Genomic DNA, 20,485 nt, shown 5'->3' with positions numbered 1-20,485 from the left:
CTGCCGTACAATTCTCAGGTTCAAGGTTCGAATCTCAGCGTGGAGCCTTCCAATTTGTTTCTACACTGGGTCCTCTGGATTTTTGGGTCCTCCGTCTTCCTACCGTATTCCAAAAACATGACGGGGTCATTGAAGTCTCAAATGTTTCGATTCATTTGAGTGTGAATGTTTGTAAATACAGTCAAACCTCGTTTTTTGAACTTCTATGTTCTCGACCAAAAATTTTGAGTTTTTTATGCCTCGCATTACGACCGAAAATCGGTTCTCGACCAAACTGAGCGCACTTGAACACTCCCCTTGACTCCTCTCTCCTTCCTTACACAAGGAAGTGACACTTCCTAGTGTAACGTTCCAATTGTGAGCAGACATGTTCAATAATTTATATTTTTAATTTTTTTTTTAAGAGTGTGGTTTCAGTTTTCAAACATACCGGTTTTTCGAACAGCCTTCTGGAAAGGATTGTGGTCGAAAACCGAGGTATGACTGTATGGTTTCGGTTTTGGCCTACCGTTATTAGTTTTACAAAATGCTGTTTTTTTTTTTACATTTTTTAAATTAAATAGATAGATGATGACCTTCACTCCATAAACTATTGGCCATAGGTAGCTGTATGTGTCACCCAACCATTGTTTCAATTAATTAGACTTGCCTACTTGTCCTTGAGGTCCTAAGAAGCTAAAGACAATGTTGTAGTGCAAGGAGAAAATGACCGTCCTCCCGTAGGTGTCAAGCTCAGACATGAGCATGATCCATCCACGGGATCTCACAATGCACGTTGAAAGAGTCCGGGGGATCCAGCAACTTGAGAACGGCCTCTGAGATGGTGGAATGTGCACGGTTTTTTTTTTCTTTCTTTTTTACGAGCCTCCTGGAATCTTCCACACTGCTGCCAGGGTGGATGTGGTTTTGCTGGCTTCCTTCATAATTGCTGGTGTTGGGTTAGATTGGTGGTGTGCTGGTGGTGAGCGTACGTCAGTGTTTGCTAGCATTCAGCAAAGGAGCCATTCAGCTCCCCTCATTCTGCTTTCATGGGCAGCTTTTAATAGACCCGGCATCAACGTCCGCTAAAGAGAGCATTTGAAAAAAAAAAAGTTATTACAATGAGGAGCGCTTTTAAACTCGATAATACGATTTTCCGATTGAATGTGCTGCTGAGCGAGGCGCCTCGCTCCTTCCCTTTACATAAAGCGGCCCAGACAGCCTCTTCCAGGCCCGCTGCCTGTCTGGAGCCAACGTTGTGGAGAGGAGTGGCTCCGCTCTGCCTCTGCTCTCTTCCCCAACAACTGGGGGCCATTATCCTGCTCCTTTGTGTCTCTGTTATGGGAAAAAAAAGGGTCCAGATCACCACTGGAGAGGAACTAGCAGACAATTATATACAATATAGGCGAAGAACTAAGGCTCCTAGTGGCCACATTATACAAGCCACCACAGAGGAGAGAAGGGGCTTGAATTAGATGGAGAGGGGGGGTCACAGTTCATATACAGTATAATACATGCTGATTTATATAGCGCTTTCACAACAGCGGCAGCTGTAACAAAGCGCTTTACAAAACAGTTAACATAAAGTAAAATAATAAACACAACACATAACATAAAACACGGACAGTCGTGCAGTTCTAACCACTTTTCCATCACACGCTTTGTTGTTTGAAGCAGTTTGAGATGAAAGAGGAGAGAATCAAAGTTTCCTTTAACCAGTGGATCAGAGACGTCATGCTCAAAATGTGCACACGTCGGCTACAAGCTAAGTTTCAAAGTCAACAAGAAGCTGTAGCATCCATTGACGAAAAAAGATTGGTTCACTTCTCCTGTCCCATGGAAATCCATTTCAATTCCAAGCGGCGACTCGCGGTTCCAAATACGCATCGGCGCTCTTCGCCAACGCTCCTCTCTCCTCATCCTCAACTTCAGCGGCCATCCATCCAGCCGCACCAACGCCGACTGTCCAACAGCGCTGACATAGCCACTGAACAAATCGGGGTTGTGAAAAATGCTGCCCATTACTGGTGCAAAAAACACAAGCGCCCCAGGTCAGTCCTGCACCGACAGTCAATGGCGCCGACATTCCTCCCGATCAAAATCTGTGCTGGTACAGGCGTGCTGCCGAGAAGGCGCAACCACCAAGCACAGATACTGATCCTTTGACGAATGGCACGTCTTGTTTTTGTTAATTGCACTGAAAGTAAAAGTCCTTGTAAGCTGTTTTGTTGATACTACAGACTCGCACGCCTCAATCATTTCTTTCAGAAGTCACCCCAGAAAATTGTTCCACCATATCGCAGAATGTGCGCTGTAACCTCCCCAAGAATGTCGGATTTTGCTGTATCTGTGTCGCAAGCATTTGTGTGAGCACATTATTGCTTTTTAAAGCTCAGAATTTCCAAAGCCTGTTATTAGTGTTTGTGCGCTGCCAAAGCCTCATTGCATTCCTCAGACTGTAGCCTTTTCCCGACGCCGGGAACCCTGCAACAAAGCAATGAGAGCTGTTCCCGTATTCCTCTTAAGTCACTCAATGAATCTGAAGAATCAACAAACACGCTGAGTCACAAAAAAAAATCAATAACCAAAGGGAGTTTCGTGAATAAAAGTGGGGTCATGAATCAAAAAGGGTGGAGCTCAACACCAACCTGCTGATTGTCCAATCCAGAATTGTCCTGTTTTATTTGTTTGGCAAAAGTGAGTCATATTTTTCACATTGCTGGTTACATTCACATTTGTATGACAAATCGGGAGAGCGTGACAACTTCTGGCGATGTCGGCCATGACAAATGGGGAGTCTTCAACAAGTGGGAGGAAAGAGTCAAATAAGCAAAGATGCTTTTCAGAAAGCAATGAGCATATTTTATTATCATATAGTTTTGTATTCTATCAAATGTTAAGATTATAGATATTTGGCATACACACAGTAAAAAAGCAATGGTAACACTGAGCAAAGACATTCCTACTTTGCTAGTCCTCCTCCATTTATCCCCCCCAAAAATCCAAAAGACAAAAAAGAAATGTCATAATAATCAAAGATAAACACTGAAGGGAAAGGGGGGCAGGCAGCATACATCGTTAAAAATGGTGATGCATATTTTAATAAAAAGGACAGTGTCCGAGTTAGGCAACAGAAAAGGCGCAGGCATTTGGCCATTTGCAGCGGTATTTCACCGTGTCAAGTAAACAGAATGACAAAAGAAAAATTGTCCATTGTGATTGACAAAGTGTGATGTCGTTGATTCAGAGGTCAGATGGGATGTGGGTAGAAGCTGTCCTGAGTCTTGATCTGGCTGTGACGCTAATGTTCTGTCAAGTCAAGTCAAGTCAAGTCAACAGTATTTATAGAGCACTTTCAAACAGCCATCGCTGCATACAAAGTGCTGTACATGGAGCGATTTAACATATACAATAAACAGTAAGACGAATCAGTAATAAGTAATAAGTAATAAGGCGGTAGAAAGCACTGTGGCAGGGGCTATCATATACACTGTGCTGGGGTGCTGTGTTGATCGCGATCTGGTCCCAAGTCGATCGTGGGGGGATCTGGGGAAAATTGATTTTTTAAAATGTGATGTGTGTCTGTGTGCATGTTTTTAATATTCAATATGTTTGTGTTAGTGCACACGGCACCCTAAGCATCCTCTCGTTTTCACTTTCACACACACAAAAAAAAAATATTTAAAAACATTTAATAATACTGTATAACAAAGCAAGTGACCTTTAACCTCCACTGGCGGGTGTCTGCGTCACCGGAAGTTGTTAGCAGTCAGCAGTCTACTCACAGTTTGCGATGAGAGCTGTTGCCATATATCTTTTTTACTTTTATTATTCTCATTGAAAGGTTGTTTCATGTACAATTCACCGATGGCACAGGCAAAGAATGGGAATCTGAACTCCCAGGAGAAACATTTTAAAACTATCCATATGAGATACGATAGTGACGTTGTTCCACTGAAGACGCTGCCAAAGTGCGTCCCATGCCGCCGCGTCAGGTCTCGACGAAGGTAGGCACGGATTCCTTTTTACAAACTCACAAGCTCTTGTGTCTACTTTATTTTTTCGTTTCGTTCTTGTTCTCAGCCGTTTTGGCGTTCATTATGCCATGCGCGTGTATATGCGTTAACGTGCGGTAGCGGGTCGATGGCGGGAGGACGGTGGCTTGAAAAGTCAATTTTAGGTCAACAAAAAGGTTGGGCACGCCTGATATACGGTATGTCGTGCAACACATATATGTGGCGTGGATTTGTGAAGGCCACCCCACGGATGGGTTGTGCCGTTCTGTTGACAAGCTCGAGAGCCTTTCTGTTCGGTTTGGCAGGGTCCCCAACCCCCGGTCCGCGGTTCATTCGGTACCGGGTCGCACAGAAAGAATAAATAACCTACATTAATTCCGTTGTAGTTCTTTTGGAATCCGAAAGACGTTTTATTTTGAAAAATTATTTGATTATCCGTCTATGTCATTCTTGACGTACGTCGAGGCACGCTTCTGGGTCACCTGATAGCTTACGCTAAAACGAAAAGCAGGAGCTCGCAAGAAGAAAAATAAAGTTACATTTCAAAGCGATTCATTTGAAGGCATGTTTAAACATCACTTTAGTGACCAGAGAGCGTTGCGGCCAGAGACGATGTTCCTCGTGTCATGTTTATTATTATGTTTAGAAAATACCACAGTTTTTATACAGGTCTTATCATATTATTTTGTTCTATTTGTCCGCCACACCTTAAGCCGGTCCGTGAAAATATTGTCTGACATAAAACTGGTCCATGGGGCAAAAAAGTTTGGGGACCGCTGCTGTACGGGACTGTTCCCGAATCGGACTGCGATGAAGTTGTTCAGGATGCTCTCCACTGTGCATCTGTAGAACTTTGGGAGGAACACTGTCCCAGATTTTCTCTGTGTTGAGCCTTAAGTGCAGATACCTGAAAAATCTAATTACCGTACTTACGGTAACAAAGAATTGTTTTGGTTTGATTTTTTTTCCCCACCACTGCTATTGAGGTGGAGGACATCCCATCTTGACATTGCATAATGGACACCGAGCCAGATCTGACTGTACCGTTCAAAACTGTACAGAGCTGCGCCAAAGTGAACTGGCAAGCTCGGAGGAAACATGGCTGTAAATCAATTGTTTAGTTAAGTCAGGCAGATGTGGAGCAGCTTGCTGCCCCTCTATTTCATGACCTCGCCGTGCTGCACATCTGGCACCTCCCAAAAAATAAATAAATAAAAGTAAAAACATACACACAAGTGAGTTAATAGCACATTTGGAGATGAATGGAGATTACACAGAGCTGTCCGGAACTAGTTCCTGTTCCCTTGTCATGAACGCCCTCCCACAACGTGTCTTCTTCTCACCTCTGCAGCGAAGGGTGTTAATTACGGCTCCTCGCAGCTGCCGTGCTCACCACTTACGGGGCGTGCTGACACATGCCAGCGTGCTGGGGATCCACGCTCTCATGGGGGATTATGGGAAGGCACGCCGGCACCATTTGGCTCACTAAAATGTGCCAAATCCTGATTGTCCAATGCTGTGGCTTATGGGAAGCCATTTGAGCATTTTTCGATATCCTTCAAGTCCAATTTCAGATGCGTGTACTAGTAAGAGCTTTTCCCTCACAAGTAAGACAAATCAGTACACTAGTAGCATGACTGTGTCTTCCTAGTCTTGTTTCTCTCTATTTTACATTTCTGCACACACGTAAGATACTTTTGTGTCTTTGTAGGGCAACTGCACTTAACTAACACTACCACTACTAGTCCCATACGTAGTACTATTTTAAATTTCTACCATTTAACATCTAGTGCTTCACTGGTACTAGCAGTGTACAGATGTCAGCCAGTGTATGGCTTTTCCTCACTTGTATCATGTACGGCAAGTTTAGATGAATTGTGTACACAGACCTTCACGCGGGATCATATTTAGTGATAACCTGTAACATGATAAGCTGTCCATTGTAGTGACGGCTGTCCTTGAAAGGGTTAAATGGTTTGCAAGTGTGTGCTGATCTCCATCTAACCTGATTTTGAATGTCAGTTAATTCTGACCACAGCCACCTCCCCATATATTTAAGGGTGTGCACACATGTGCAACTACACTATCAATTGCCGAATATCAAGATTTGAGCCGTATGAGCATTAATTCCCCCCGAAAAACACCATTGTTTTTTGGGAAAACGTTTTCTTCAACTGAGTTGTATTCATCTTGTTACCGGTAGTTTTTTTTTTTTTAAACGATAAGAACTAGTCGTGGGAAAATTTGTACAAGTATGACAGTCGTTCTACTGGTGCACTGAATTGTGTTACCAAGGTGTCAGACAAAGAGTGTACTACTACTACATGTACATGGTGGTACGTTGAGATGATTATCAGAACTGTAAATTCTCAAATGGCTTTCACGACCTGGACAAAAGTGTTGAGACAATTCTGAACACCGACAAAAAGTGTGAATGGAAAGACCATATGACGTTCACCCACGGCAAAAAAAAAAAGAAAGAAAATGAAGGAAACACAAATCATGAACCCATTTAAGGTTGGATTGAAGTCAATGATGGTGGAGTGTTCCTTCCTTTTCCGGCCCTCATTGTCTATCCTGCTTTGCTGTGGAAAAGCGACAGGCAGATCAAGGCAGGATCTTCTGTCATGGCTCTGATTGGGGGGGATTTTACAAGCTCTGTCAGGCCACCAAGCGAGCCTTCAACACACGACTTGCCACTTTGTCAGAAGCCAAAAAGCAAAGCAATGGGGATGCTCCTTTGCAAATCTTGTAACTTGCTCTCTCCCTCCCTTTCTCCCTCCCTCCCTCCTGCGTCTCTTCCCGCCCTTGGGTAATTACAGGGTGCAAAAGGGGCCTCTCTGACGTACAAAAAGGATTTATTTTAGTGAGTTTCCACAGAGGTTAAAAGAATGCCACAGTGGGAGTGCGCGAGCACATGCACACACACACACACACACACACACACACACACACACACACTCTCACACACATTTGGATAAAAAAAATAAATCTGACAGCATTCATCAACTTCTTTAATTCCCCCACGATCGTGCAAGCACAACAAACTCCTATGTGGTGTGGTGGAGGTATGTTTAAAAAAAATGCTTTCAGAAACAAAACAAATTCACATTCTACTCCTTCCAAATCATGCCGTCGACCCCTCTCCGAGTGGAGTCTCACATTCTCGCACGCGCACACACGCACACACACTCAATATGATACAATGCAGGCGCCTGTCTCTGTTTCACCGACAATTCAATTTGCTTTTAATTACACCGTTGCGGAAACTCATTTCATTGCATTAACTTGCAAAGCACGCGTGCAAATCCACCCCCCCCCCCTGCAAAAAGAGTTGCACTCGCCCCCCCCCCCCCCCCCCCAGAGTTTCACTGATGAGAGGTGTTTGTGTGTGTACATGTGACAGTGTGTCAAAAAGTATGAAGAAAAAAAAAGGCCCTGTAATTTAGAGGAGCCTTTAATAGAGCTCCTTTACAGGCTATAATCAAACCTCTTCCAGACCCTGCTATCTAAATTGTGAGGCAATAGCACATGAATGCCGGCCGCCATGCTCATACTCATTCTGCCTGTGGGCACTTTTGAGGGGGAAATGGGATTTTTTTTTGTGGGGGCGGGGGGGTGCTCCATTGTGCGATGGTGGAACGTAACAAAGTAGAAATACTTAATTACTGCACTTGGGGGGGAGTTTGCAGTTGTAAAACCTCTGGCAGGATTTGAATGTACAAACCAAACCTCGGTTTTCGAACGTCTCTGTTATCGACCAAATCGGATTTCGACCAGAAAATTCGAGACTTTTACAGCACGGACTACGACCGAAAACCGTTTTTCGACCAAACCGAGCAAACCCAAATACTCCACTCGAGTCCTCCTCGGCTTCCTTACATGAGGAAGTCCTCGTGTAACGTTCATTGTGAGCAGGCGTGTTTCAGATTCAGAAAACTTTATTTATCCCCGTGGGGCAATTATGTGTTTGTTGAGATTGATGCAAATCTGACAGTTTTTTTGTTATTTCTGCATAGTGTATTAGCCCCTAATCATGGGCTAATAAAATAGTTTCGTACAAATCGCTTTTCGAACAGCCTTCTGCAACGGATTATGCTTGAAATCCGAGGTATGACTGTCGTCACTTCAGCCTTCTATTTATCAGCTTTCGCTGGACTTGTGTCTTGTGTTGGCCTAAAAACTCCAAAATGTCTGTCATCTGAAAAAAAAAATCAATTTTGGTTACTATTAGATAATTTATCAGTTCTATTTGGATTAGTCAGCTCACAACATTGTCAAACCTATTCTAACACTTTGTTATGACAGCATGTCCAGTAATTATTTGTACATTTCAGTCACAATTTGTATTATTTTTTTTACTGTTACCTAGAAGTCCTTTTTTGACACAAGTATCTGTACATCCACTGCACTTCTGTACAGAGTACTTATGCCACCTCCGCCATTGTGGAATGTGTTCTGTAGTGTTCAGAAGTCTGTATATGAAAGGATGTCAAGCTCTTTTCCAAGAAACCGTAAAAGAGAAGATCTAGGATCTCTAACCCCGGCTGTCTCCTCCTCCTGTCTTTCTTTTTTTTCCCCTTCCTCCTAATACGTTCCATATTGTGAGTTTAAATGGGGTGGATTCAGGAAATGCAGTCACACTGCGTTGCCTTCCAAGCTTCCAGTCTGAGGTTTGGCATGCGTCGCCGGTGGTTGAATGCAGGCGGGCTGATTGCGTGCTGCTCATGTGGCCTTCCCTCCTCCTCGACATGTCCACGTCGCCACTTCTCTTTCGCCTCGGCTCGCGGGTTGTTTGCTTCTCCCTCTTCGACCTGTGTTTACATCCTGCAGCTTCATGTCAACTTGTGGTGTACAAGTGCACAGAGGAGGTCAGAAGTTAGAGGGGTGGGAAAAAAAGTCCCCTTTTTTCATGATAAAAGCCACATATAAGGCTACAATTTGTGAATAAAGACTGCCTAAAGCCCAACCACGTCAGCTCTTTCATTAACCTGTTTGTCTTATTTTAATCATCCGTTGGTTGTACTTAGTAATTTCCTCTCGTGTTGTCATTACAGTTAGATCATGACGCATGCCACGAACAAGCATTCCCCTTTTTTTTGAACCTTTGGTGAAGTCAACGGAAGTGTTTTTTTTTTTTAATTGCCATTGAACAAAAATAAAAATTTCCTCGGTTTTCAGTCCGAAATGAATTCATGTACTTCTAACTAGGTTGTTGAAGACAGTGTTTTTCAAACCCTGTGCCGCGGCACACGTGAGACATTGTCAGGTGTGCCGCAGGAAAATATCCAATTTGCATGCCTGTGCAGTCTATCGCCCAGAAAGTAATCGTGTAGTACCCTCCCATACCGCTAGGGAGGGTATGGGAGGCAATTGGCTAGGCAACAGCTAGCCAATTGCCTTGTGTTTAGACAGAGAGACAAGCGAATTTGTGACGCAAGAATGCAGGATGACGGTGAAACTATAAATATGAAAGATGAGAAAATACCTTTTTTTGGCTGGTCTCTCGATGCAATCGACAAAATTTTTTCGACGGAAAGAGCAGGCAGTGGGGAGCCTGCTTGCCCTGCGGGGACATTTGCTGCCGGATACGCCCTGGATCCATGGAGAAAGTGGAGACTGGTGTGCCTGGCAATACTGTCCGTGGAGGATGTGGAAGACATCTACATTATTGGCCATTTGATAACAGGTATGCTACTGTTTGGTGTTGGCAGCTTTCTGTTCGATCGCAAAATTCAACCGACGGGAGCGGCTTTATTGGAAGTGAAGAGGCTGCCGGTCATTCTGGATGGTTTGGCGCGAATGTCCAACACTCAGACTCAAGCGGGGACTGAGCTCAACCGCAAATGTAAGTCAAATTGATGCTGTACTTGACTGCCTGGTTGTTCTTGACATGCTCATCCAGTGTTGTGGGAAGGGAGCAGCCATCACTTGTTGGTGAGAAGGCGGAAGATGAGTGGGGAGGCTGCAGAGGTCAAGTTACACATTCCACGGCCACACACTACAGTCTCCACACTGACATATACCTGCTGTGTGTGTGTGTGTGTGTGTGTGTGTGTGTGTGTGTGTGAGTGAGGGGGGGGTGCATTCGCGCGTGCACGTGTATCTGTGTCAGCGTGGGATCTGGAATGTGTGTATGCGCATACACATTTACACGCACACTCTGGCCACTGTGTCCTGGACTCCAATTACGATAATGTGTCGCAATGGGCATCATAGTGACATCAGCTGACAATGGACTGAGATGGTTTGATCCGTTGGATAGAAACAGAAAACCTGGCCAATGAGCACTCTGCGGCCGGTGACATGTTGGCGAGTGCTCCACCAGATGGCACTGCTTTTCACTTCACATATGTAGTTTATATTCAATACAGAGTAAAATATTCCGTTGAGAATTTAACGTGCGTGCCTAAGTATATATGGCACTGTGTATGTGCATATGTGTGTGTGTATATATGTGTGTGTATATATATATATATCTATACACATATATACATACACATATACTGTATATACAGTGTGTGTATATATATATATTAGAGCTGTCAAACGATTAAAATATTTAATTAAAAATGCAACTGTCATAATTAACTCAAATGGACAAAAAAATTAATCGTGATTACTCACACATTTTTTATCGTTTCTGAATTTCCTTTTACATTTTTTGTCCTATTTTCCCCTATTTTAATGCTCTCATCAACATGGAATCATGAATCAGTTTTCTATGTGCCAAATGCAAATATTTACTAAAATAACAATTTCGATTTTCAATTTTACATGAACATTTTTCACTTGGAACAGTTATTCACACAATCTCTCACACAATATTACTCTCAACAACAGTGAAAACAATATTTTGTCACAAAACGGCTGCTTTAACAGCTTTTTTTAATAAAATAAAAACAGAACAGTATAACATTATAAAGTGCACATCTAAGGTACACTAGTACTCAGCCTATAGTGGATTTAAACCATGGTTGCATACTTCGTTTTTCTCAAGTTTGCTTTGAACACAGCAGTCTGTTTCTGTATGTTCGTTGAAGAATAACGAGACAACAGACACCAGTGTTCATTATGTGCCGCTGTATTCAAAACTGCCCGCCGTACAAAAAAGCGCACACACTTCCCCCGTGCTTCTGGGGCAAACCATTCTGAAAAGGGGGGGGGGGGTCACTCCCCCTAACACAGTCAGGCTATGTTGATTGTGTTGGTCCTTCTTGGGTGGAAGTCTCTCTACGTTTTTTTGTAGACCTCATTTCGAATGACTACACTTGGTTCGATGACAACACTGGAGACGTTTTATTTTCGCTAGGTCGCTACCACTATCAGACAAACAGAGAAGCTCCAACTGCTCTATTTATATGGACGCAGAATACTGTAACCTTCCACACAAAATAGTTCCAAACAAGTAACAATCGTGTCAGTGGCATACATCGTATACCTGTATGATACAGAGAGAGAGAAGAACAGATAACTTTGGTCTTGTCAGTGGAGCAATATGGCAACTTTTTAAAAGTAAACTTTCCATTCATAAACTCTTTAAGTATCCGTTTTCGGTGTCTCGTGCTGCCGTGGCTGGCAAAACAGACATGGGCGTGGACCTCTGCAGCGCGCTTGTTGTTTTGTTCTGGTGTATTTATAGAGCAACGTAACATCTGCTTGTGACGTGTGCCGCGTTAATCTCGCGAGAAAAAAATTAATCCCGTTAAAATTAATTTAAATTAATGCCAATAAAAACACGCTAAACTGACAGCTCTAGTATGTACACATACACACATATATATTTTATTCCAATAACTGTTCGTTGATTGTTGAATACAATTCTACTTCTGTAGCAGCCATGAAAAATACGTGTTGTGACTTACTATGAAAAAAAAAAAGTTGCCATTATGATGTTTTAAAAGTGATCATGATTATTGTATGTGGTTGTCATACCTGCCTTACAGTTCTGGGGTTCCTGGTTCAATCTTGTAGTTTTGTTGTTCTCCTATATTCATTGATTGTTCATAGGTGTGAATATGAGTGTAATTCGTTGTTTGTCTGGACAGTCTGTGCCATGCGATTGATTGGCGAGGAGGGTTGGGGTGTTCCCCACCTTCCTCGCCAATCAGTCGCAATAAAAAAATAAGTAAGTACAGAAAAATGGATGGTGTATTGTTATTACTGTCTTGCTGCAAGAGAAATTGGAAAGGAAAATAGCACATAACACTTTTTGTATGGGCGGCTGTCCAAGAGCAGTAAACGGTGACCTGTCGTTCTACATGTTCAGTCATTTTGTTTGAATTTGAATTGGGAGTGTCAAGCCACTAGCATTTGTGTTTATTTGAATGTTTTGGAACTGCACCTGTGTGATTCATAGGAGGGTAGGGCTGCAACTGCTTTTTACTGTCTTCACTGGTCTGCCGTTTGTCAAATAATCATTTTACTTGTGCTTGTCTTGCAACAAGCTGATTACACCCGGAAAGAAAGAAAGGAAAATATGTTGTACATGACATAAGACTGCTATGATGACAACCATTACTATTTTTCATTTTAGTTGAAAATGGCTTCCTTTAACCAGGATCGCATGTCATAGTGTGGCCAAAGGTAAAATCCAGTTTAGTTATTGTGTCTATCATTGTCAAACAAGATAAATTCTCGTTGCCGGTGTCGAGTCTGGCTGCAGCCGTGCAGACCCCTCTCTGGGGATCAGCTGCATCCTAAAGCTAAGCTAATGAGCTGAGACTTTTTTCTCTGGAGAAAGCTGACGCATGCGCACTCCCCACATACAGGGACAGCACACACAACAAGCAGTATTTTAACATTTATTCTGATTCAAGTGCGAAATTTAAGATTCATTACTCTATGTATGAACTGTGTGTATGTGTGTGTGTGTGTGTGTGTGTGTGTGTGTGTGTGTGTGTGTGTGTGTTGGTGTCCAAGATTGTATATAATTCATGATACAGATCTTGTATTTGATCTTTATTTCTCGTGTTACACACACTAAATGAAAACAAATGAATTACATTCACTGTTTGTGCTTTGCTAATAAACTAGTGAGATGCAATAAACGTATACATTAGCTCTAGCTTGTGTTTGGAGTTTCCTAGGTAGTGAAACGGTCTTGGACTTCAAGAGAAATATTTATGATGCTCACTCAATCGCAAGCCATAAATCAATGTCATGCTCGGCAGTAAACTTTACATCCGCGTGCTGCAAGTGGAAGACACACTGACAGATTATTCAAAAGCTAACGCGAGGCGTTGCATATTCTGCTAGCAGCTTCTTAAAACATCTTCAACACTGAGTGGCAGGAACTTGGCCTGTGAAGTATCCACAGGAGACATGTTTAGTCCCCCAGGCGTGAGGTTTTTAGCGGGGGGGAGTGTACCACAAGTGTCCCTTGAGGGCTCCCCAGCCATGAGGGCAGCCACTCCTAATAACACCTCTTATTCCTGAAAGCCCGTGCAACACGATCGCTGCATTTGACATTCCTTCAGCTTTTTTTTGCCTCCATACCCGCTGTGTTCACTCACTTGTCCCGTGCCATCCCGTACCAAACATGTTAATCGGCTGCTGTCTTTCATCTGGCTCCCGTTAAAGCCCAGAACAGCGAAACTGTGAATGTTAACGTCTGTCAGCACCTCTACGGAAAAAAGAGCAGGCGAGGGTAGGCTTTCTGGATGGAGAGAGAGGGGAGTGCATGAAAAGATGTTGGGTGTGGGGGGGCGGGGCGGAGGCACGGCGAACGCTCCAAATTCACAGTTGCTGGTTGCAGTGGTGTGCGAAGCGCAATTGATGCCCTGGGCCAGCAAATGAATATGATGCCCCTGAAAATATTTTGTGCGGGCGGAAAATGTTCTCATTCACTGCTTTTAGTTTTTATACATCTGTGTTCAGGTTTTTTTTTGGGGGGGGGGGTTGTTTTTTTTAGTTTTTTTTTTTAGTTGGTATGCATCTGGTGCATCACCTGAAAAAAGACATTTCTGCCCTGTTGCCCGCAATCCTCTTTGCACGCTCCTGACTTCCAAGTTGACTTCCAATTTGTTCTTGTAGGCAGTAATATAATTAATCTAACAGTTGCAAAGACGTTCGCCAGACATTCCTAACCAGTTTTAATGGTTGCAAAGAGTTTTTCTTGTGGCTATCAAATTTTGAAGATGTTCTAAACTTCTTTGCTCTGCGGCCGTTGGCGACCTTGAGCGAACCCTGACGAAAAAAAACATTCGTTCGGTGCAAATCTTTTTCGCTCAGTGAGAAATACTAAGCTTTGAAATCAATGACAATTCGTGTTTATTCATCGTGGTTTCAAGATGAATAATTTTTTCCATAATCATCCACCCCAAATGTGAAGTCTACTGAGAGTTGTTTGACATTTGAGACATGTCCCCTCCCCCCTACACCCCACATTTGATCAACTCTATAATTTACTACTTTGAGGGCATTCCACTGTGTGTCAATTGATTCCTCTCCTCATGTTTCTCCCGAATGCGGAGCAGCAGTCCTCCATCACTACATGGATCTTTGTGTTGCCCCTGCAGCCATTCCATTTATCCCAGAGATCAAATACCTATCGTCAGTGTATCTGACGTTGCGCCGAGGTGAACCGGCTCCTTTTCTTATCTCTGCTACTCTCCTGTCATCTCGCTGACATGCCGCTCCGAGATTCTCTGGCAGATTTATGTGAGCAGCCTTCCCCCTGGCCTGTGGTGGCAGGTCCAAGTGTCAGAGCCGCTCGTGTTCTTACAGCCGCTCATGTTCTTACAGCCATTAACACGGCTGCCTGTTGCAAATAGAAGGAATGAGCCTCCGGGTAGAAGCGGCGGGGTCAGTCAGAGCGCAGTCAGAGTGCAGAAGGTTTCATGAAGGAGCACCGCGTTGTACAACATCAATGGAGAAAATTTCGTATATCGGTCGGTGCATGTGAGTGAAGACATAGTAGCACACACACATTCTGTATAGTGGTGGAATACTGAAAAATGACAAATAGAAATGAATACAGGGCTATACGTCCCAGCACATCAGTGCAATCGCCAGATACCATGCAAATATGCCCCCTTGTGGCTGTTAACAGCATAGATGATGACATCACAGCAGTGTGATTTAATTTGAAATATGTCCATTTTTGTCATTTTTTAAAAAATGTTTACATGAATGGGATGTCTGAAACGCGGATACCACAGCCCATGAACGTAATTTTTGTTAATGAGAAAAATGGATGCGTTTTTCACAGCACAGCGACAATATAAGATAAGATAAGATATCCTTTATTTGTCCCACACCGACAAATGATATGTATGTTAGGATGAGACACCTTAACGCTCCATTAAAATTCACTCGTCCTCCGTAGGTCTCTTCTTCAACTTCTGCATCTCTCAGCATTCACTTTTGTCCGGAGAATTGACATTTCTTGTTTTTGTAGGGTAGCTCCATTGGCCTGTCCTAGCAGAAAGGTATGATCCTGAGGAATTAATATAAATGCACTAATGACTGCCCCGCGGGTTGCTGCTAATCAGGATAATAGCAGAGGCGTCTTCGCAAGCGCCGAGAAGCACAACTGAATCTTCCTCACACTTAACTCCCGCGTTCTTGCTTGGATGGCTGACATGCAGCAGCTTGTCACTCGTGCTTGCACCCTCATCTCACCACGGCTGCCCTTCATTCCACAACACATGCAAACTGAATTATGTGCTTGTCAAACATGGTTTATGGCCCCTGAAGGTCCACTGTCAACATTCGATTCTCTTCCACCGATCGAGCTTTACTCTACTTAACATCCATCCCTCAGGTGAGATTTTCATCAGTTAGTTTGTTATTTTCTATGTTGTTCTCTCAAGTATTTCTATGTAATGTACTGTATGTTGGTCACTAAATTACAATGGTTACACAATATTATTTTTGTTAAAAATCCTACATTATAATTCCTACTTGGGATATTTAGCCCCTACTCAGGCTAGCATTGTTCCAACATTTGCTGGGGGTTTTTTTTCCACAGCAGTCAAATCATAACCCTCATAAAACAAAATGGAGGAACATGCAGGATTATGTCTAGCCATCTATCCATCCATCCGTTTTCTAATCCGCTTGTCCTCACGAGGGTATCGGGCATCGGAGCCTTATCCGAGCTGTCTTCGGGCAGTAAGCGAGGTACACCCTGAACTGGTTGCAAGCCGATCGCATATCTGCGAGTTAAAAAAAAATGTACTTCTGATTCAAATGAATCGTTGCGTTTACGTGTGCTCCACTCTGCCAGTGTTTGGGTGCAGCAAGTGATGGGCTTGTGTTTCACATTTTTTGTTTGGGCCGCAGCGGTCCGACGTTACGCTCGGTGGAGAAGTGCTGGCGTCCTACGGGGCCACACATCGTGGTCTGTACGCCAGTCCAACAGAAAAAGGCAGGCGGTTGTTGTAGCTGCAGACACACTGTTGGAAGGCCATCCAGCTTCACCATATGACAAGCCGGAGAGCTGCTCTATTTTATTCAGACTGCACAAATATTAGTGCCTCCCTTTGGTGGTTACACCTACAGACTACATGGCTCGACAGGCAGTCTGAATTTGTTTTCATCCCTTTTTATCTTCCTCTCCCTGCTCTCTTCCGACCCCTAAAGACTTTTCATATCAAAGTCTGCTTTCTAACAGACTTGACTCTCAAACAAAAGCTCTTTTGTTGGTTGGTTCTCCAACAGTCAGGAACACTTGTCAACCCCTCTTCAGTAGCAGAGCAAGATGGAGAGAGGTGAAGGGGATCCTTGTGGTTCTTTTTCCACATACAAAAGACATTGTTCAGGTGTATGACAGGGAATAGGAAACAAAATACATTCCTATTGTCTAACTAAAGAAGAGGCATTCTCATCATACAGCGGCACCCGCAAAGTGAATCCACCCAAAAACTTGAGAACTCTTTAAAAATGTGTTTGCGGTGTCCGTAAAAAAAGTGTTAAAAACATAGTACTTGGTTGTAATATGACATTTTAACTAGAAAACTACAGTAACAGTCCACTTTTGACACAAAAATGGTTTGAACCATCCCACTTCTCCCACCTCAAGTTCTGAGCTGCTTCCAGGATCTGCGCAGGGCTATACCGGCCATATAGATTGGGGCTCAAAGTAGGCCTACCCCAGGCAAATGTCTTATTTATGCTCCTCAATATCAACACATTATTACCAGGCCTCAGTTTTGCTGTATTTACACCCTAGGTAGGCCTACCTAGGTAGGAGTTAGCTGATGGAGTTTTTTTTCCTAGCTAGGAAACGTTACGACTAAATGGTCAGACAATACCACTATCCTTTTCGAGTGTGAATGAAAGAAGCCATTTTTTGCCCTGCACGTGTGTTAATATTAAACCCCAAGTGCTACTGACTAGCTAACTATGGATAAGATAAGATAAGATAAGATATCCTTTATTTGTCCCACACTGGGGAAATTTACAGCCTCCAGCAGCAAGAATGTAGGTAGAAAGAAGAAGGAAGAAAAGAAAACAACAAACACCGTTCAATTAAGTGCAATATAAACACAAAATGTATAAATCGCAGTGCTATTTACAATTGTCTTTCACATCATTTAATTATTATTATCATTATTATTATTATTATTATTGTTGTTATTTTTATTCAGCAGTCGATAGGAACGAGCGTCGGTATCTCTCCTTCTTGCAGCGCGGGTGTAACAGTCTCTGGCTGAAGGAGCTACCAAGTGCTGTCAGGGCGGGCTGGAGGGGGTGGGAGGGACTGGCCATCATAGCTTTTAGCTTAGTTAGCATCCTTCTGTTGCCCACCTCCTCCAGATTGTCAGTTGAGCAACCCAGGACAGAACTGGCCTTCCTGACCAGTCGCTCCAGTCTCTTTCTGTCCCGGGCTGAGATGCTGCCTGACCAGCAGACAATGCCATAATGGATGGCCGAGGCCACCACCGAGTTATAGAAAGGATGCCCATTATGTTAGATCCAATGTTCCATCTCAAACTGTACTTCTCAATTAGCTTCTGTTAGCATCTGACGCCCCGTCCGTCCCTCCCAAGCAAGTCTCTGCTGTGACTAAAAACTATTATTTGTCAATAAAATAGCTGCCTAAAACTGTATTCTTATGAACATTAAAAAAAATCCAACAAATGAAAAAGAAGTATAACAAAGAATAACTTTAAAAGCACGTTGCGTGGGATCACACGGATCAAGGCAAAGCGGCGTGTCGTCCCTCACAAGAAACGGCTGCGTATGTATTTGTTGACAAAGATCATCGCGCAGATTTCCATGGTGATATTTCACTTTGTTCCCACACACACCGAGAAATGAGGGATGACGTCATAGCTGAGAGGACATTCTTCAAGTGTGTCACCTGACCGCAGTTAGACGTCAGTGGAGTACCGTATTTGTTTTTATGGGCAGCGACCTGGCACCTGTGACAGTCACTCAGAAAACGTCCAGTGCCAAGTGTGAACTTTAGCTGACCTCTATCGACAAAGAAACTCTCTATGAGCTGTCGGCGCGGAAATTAACATTTCGACTGACTTGTGATGTACACCATAGGAAAAGACGAAGAGAACAGAACGCGATGGCTGGAGACCAGCTGAGGCGCCTGATGTGCACGCTTGTTTGGGCCTGGTCCCATAAGCGCTGTAAGCGTGTCGATCTGAGCCGGCTACCGAACACACTCGGAGGGATCTGGGCGGCAGATGACGGCTCGCAGCGTGACAGCTAACTGATGGATTATTAAGCCTTTAAGGGATGGATAAGACAATGTTTGAATACATCAAAGCGGATCCGTGAAATGGATTCACTGCAGATAACTTTGATATTTCCATTTCAATATGAAACTAATTGAATAGGATGTGTGTGACATTTTGTTGTGGTTAGTGGTGATCTCATATGACAGTGCAGTGGATGACTAACTTCACAAACTAAGACATTGATAGAGGTGGGGTATTTTGTTTGTTTGTTTATTTATTTTGCCATACTGAGGGCCTGAGCTTAGGTAACACTTTTGAAACAGATCCCAGTCATGTTTTTTTGTTTGTCTGTTTTTTTTAATCGCTTTTTAAAAATACAGTATATATTTAATGTTTTCATTCTGACTTGATAACAGTGCATGCAAATATGATCTGAATGATCTAGGACAGAGGGGCAACGCATGACCACACTCCGACTGACCCTTTGATTAATTCTCTTCCCCCACCAAAATGGATGGATAAAGTACAGCATTTGGCAATCAAATATTTCAGTTTACAACTATTATCCGATTTATTTTAAGAAGAGATGTGATGAAAATAATTGCTTGTTAAAGCGGAGAGAGTGAAGAAAATTAGCTTTTTTTTGAAGTAAACAAATCCATTTAGGGAGCAGCATGAATATCAACAACCGGGCCCTGCCTCTAGGTTGTTGCTACACAAACATTTTTTCTGATTGCCAAACTGCCAATGTGTTTTCATGTGGATAGCGATTGGGAAAAGATGTTTTGCGTGTGCGTGCCTCCATGGCCTGACCGCGATCAACAATATATTGGAACTCCACTCAGTCTAGTTGCTGTGACCTTGCTCTAATGTTGAGAGGAGATGACGAAACATTCCTGGCCGATGAATGTCCTCCTTGACGATGTTCGAATTTTCTCCTCTTCTTGCCCAGCATTTACCCTTTTTTTTTTTTTTTTTTTTTTTTTTAATGTAGTCAGGGAGAGAGAAAGGCTGCCTGTTCCCACACTGACGCGTGAACGTGTGTCTGGCTCAACCTTGTTTGCTTTCTACCTAATGTTACACACAGGGAAACAAATTGCACTATTTTGAGACCCTCGAGAGTGGGAGGGGGAAATACTCCACCCTGCGGGTAATGCCCTTTTATTCATGTTAAAAAAAAATATATATATATATATATATATATATATATATATATATGAATGGCCAACACTTTCTCGAAGGCCACATGTGGAGGTTTCAGCTGGCTGATCAGAGTGATCGTGCAGCAGCTCTGTGAGTGAGTGGAAGTGTTCTGTCATGGTTTAACACCAGCGCCTGGTGCTGATTAAAAACCATTTGTTTCTGTCAGAACACAAAGCGACAGCCTCCTCCCTGATGATAAATAAGTTAGTGGAATTAAAGTAAGGCGAGGATGAAAGGGGCATGTTCATCAATGAAATACGGATGTTCTGCTTGCTCGAGCTGCTGTGAAAAGCTTTTTCATCCAAAAGTAATCATCATTTGTTATCGGCTTTAATCTGGTCAAAACAAAATGTTTTTAGCACTGGCTTTTTGAAATAATTGTCAAAACAATCGCAGTTGACGTGGAACTGCAAAAACAACAGAAAAACAAGCATCCATGCCAGGCCATTCGTTGATGCGTTGAAGAGCATGGCCTCTTGTTTCCTGTTCATAAAAAGACAGCTAAACATGCTGCTTTGCCTTTCTGCAGCAGAAAATACCCATACAATAATCAACCCTTCCTAATAATCTTTTTTCCCCTCCCCGGCTGTCCTTTAATACACAATAAAAACGTAGGATCACACGGTGGCAACAGCTGTGTTGTTG

Source organism: Hippocampus zosterae, chromosome 3, assembly GCF_025434085.1.
Source record: "Hippocampus zosterae strain Florida chromosome 3, ASM2543408v3, whole genome shotgun sequence".
NCBI lineage: Eukaryota > Metazoa > Chordata > Actinopteri > Syngnathiformes > Syngnathidae > Hippocampus > Hippocampus zosterae.
The sequence above is the reverse complement of the archived record's forward strand: the minus strand, read 5'-3'. Positions refer to the sequence as shown.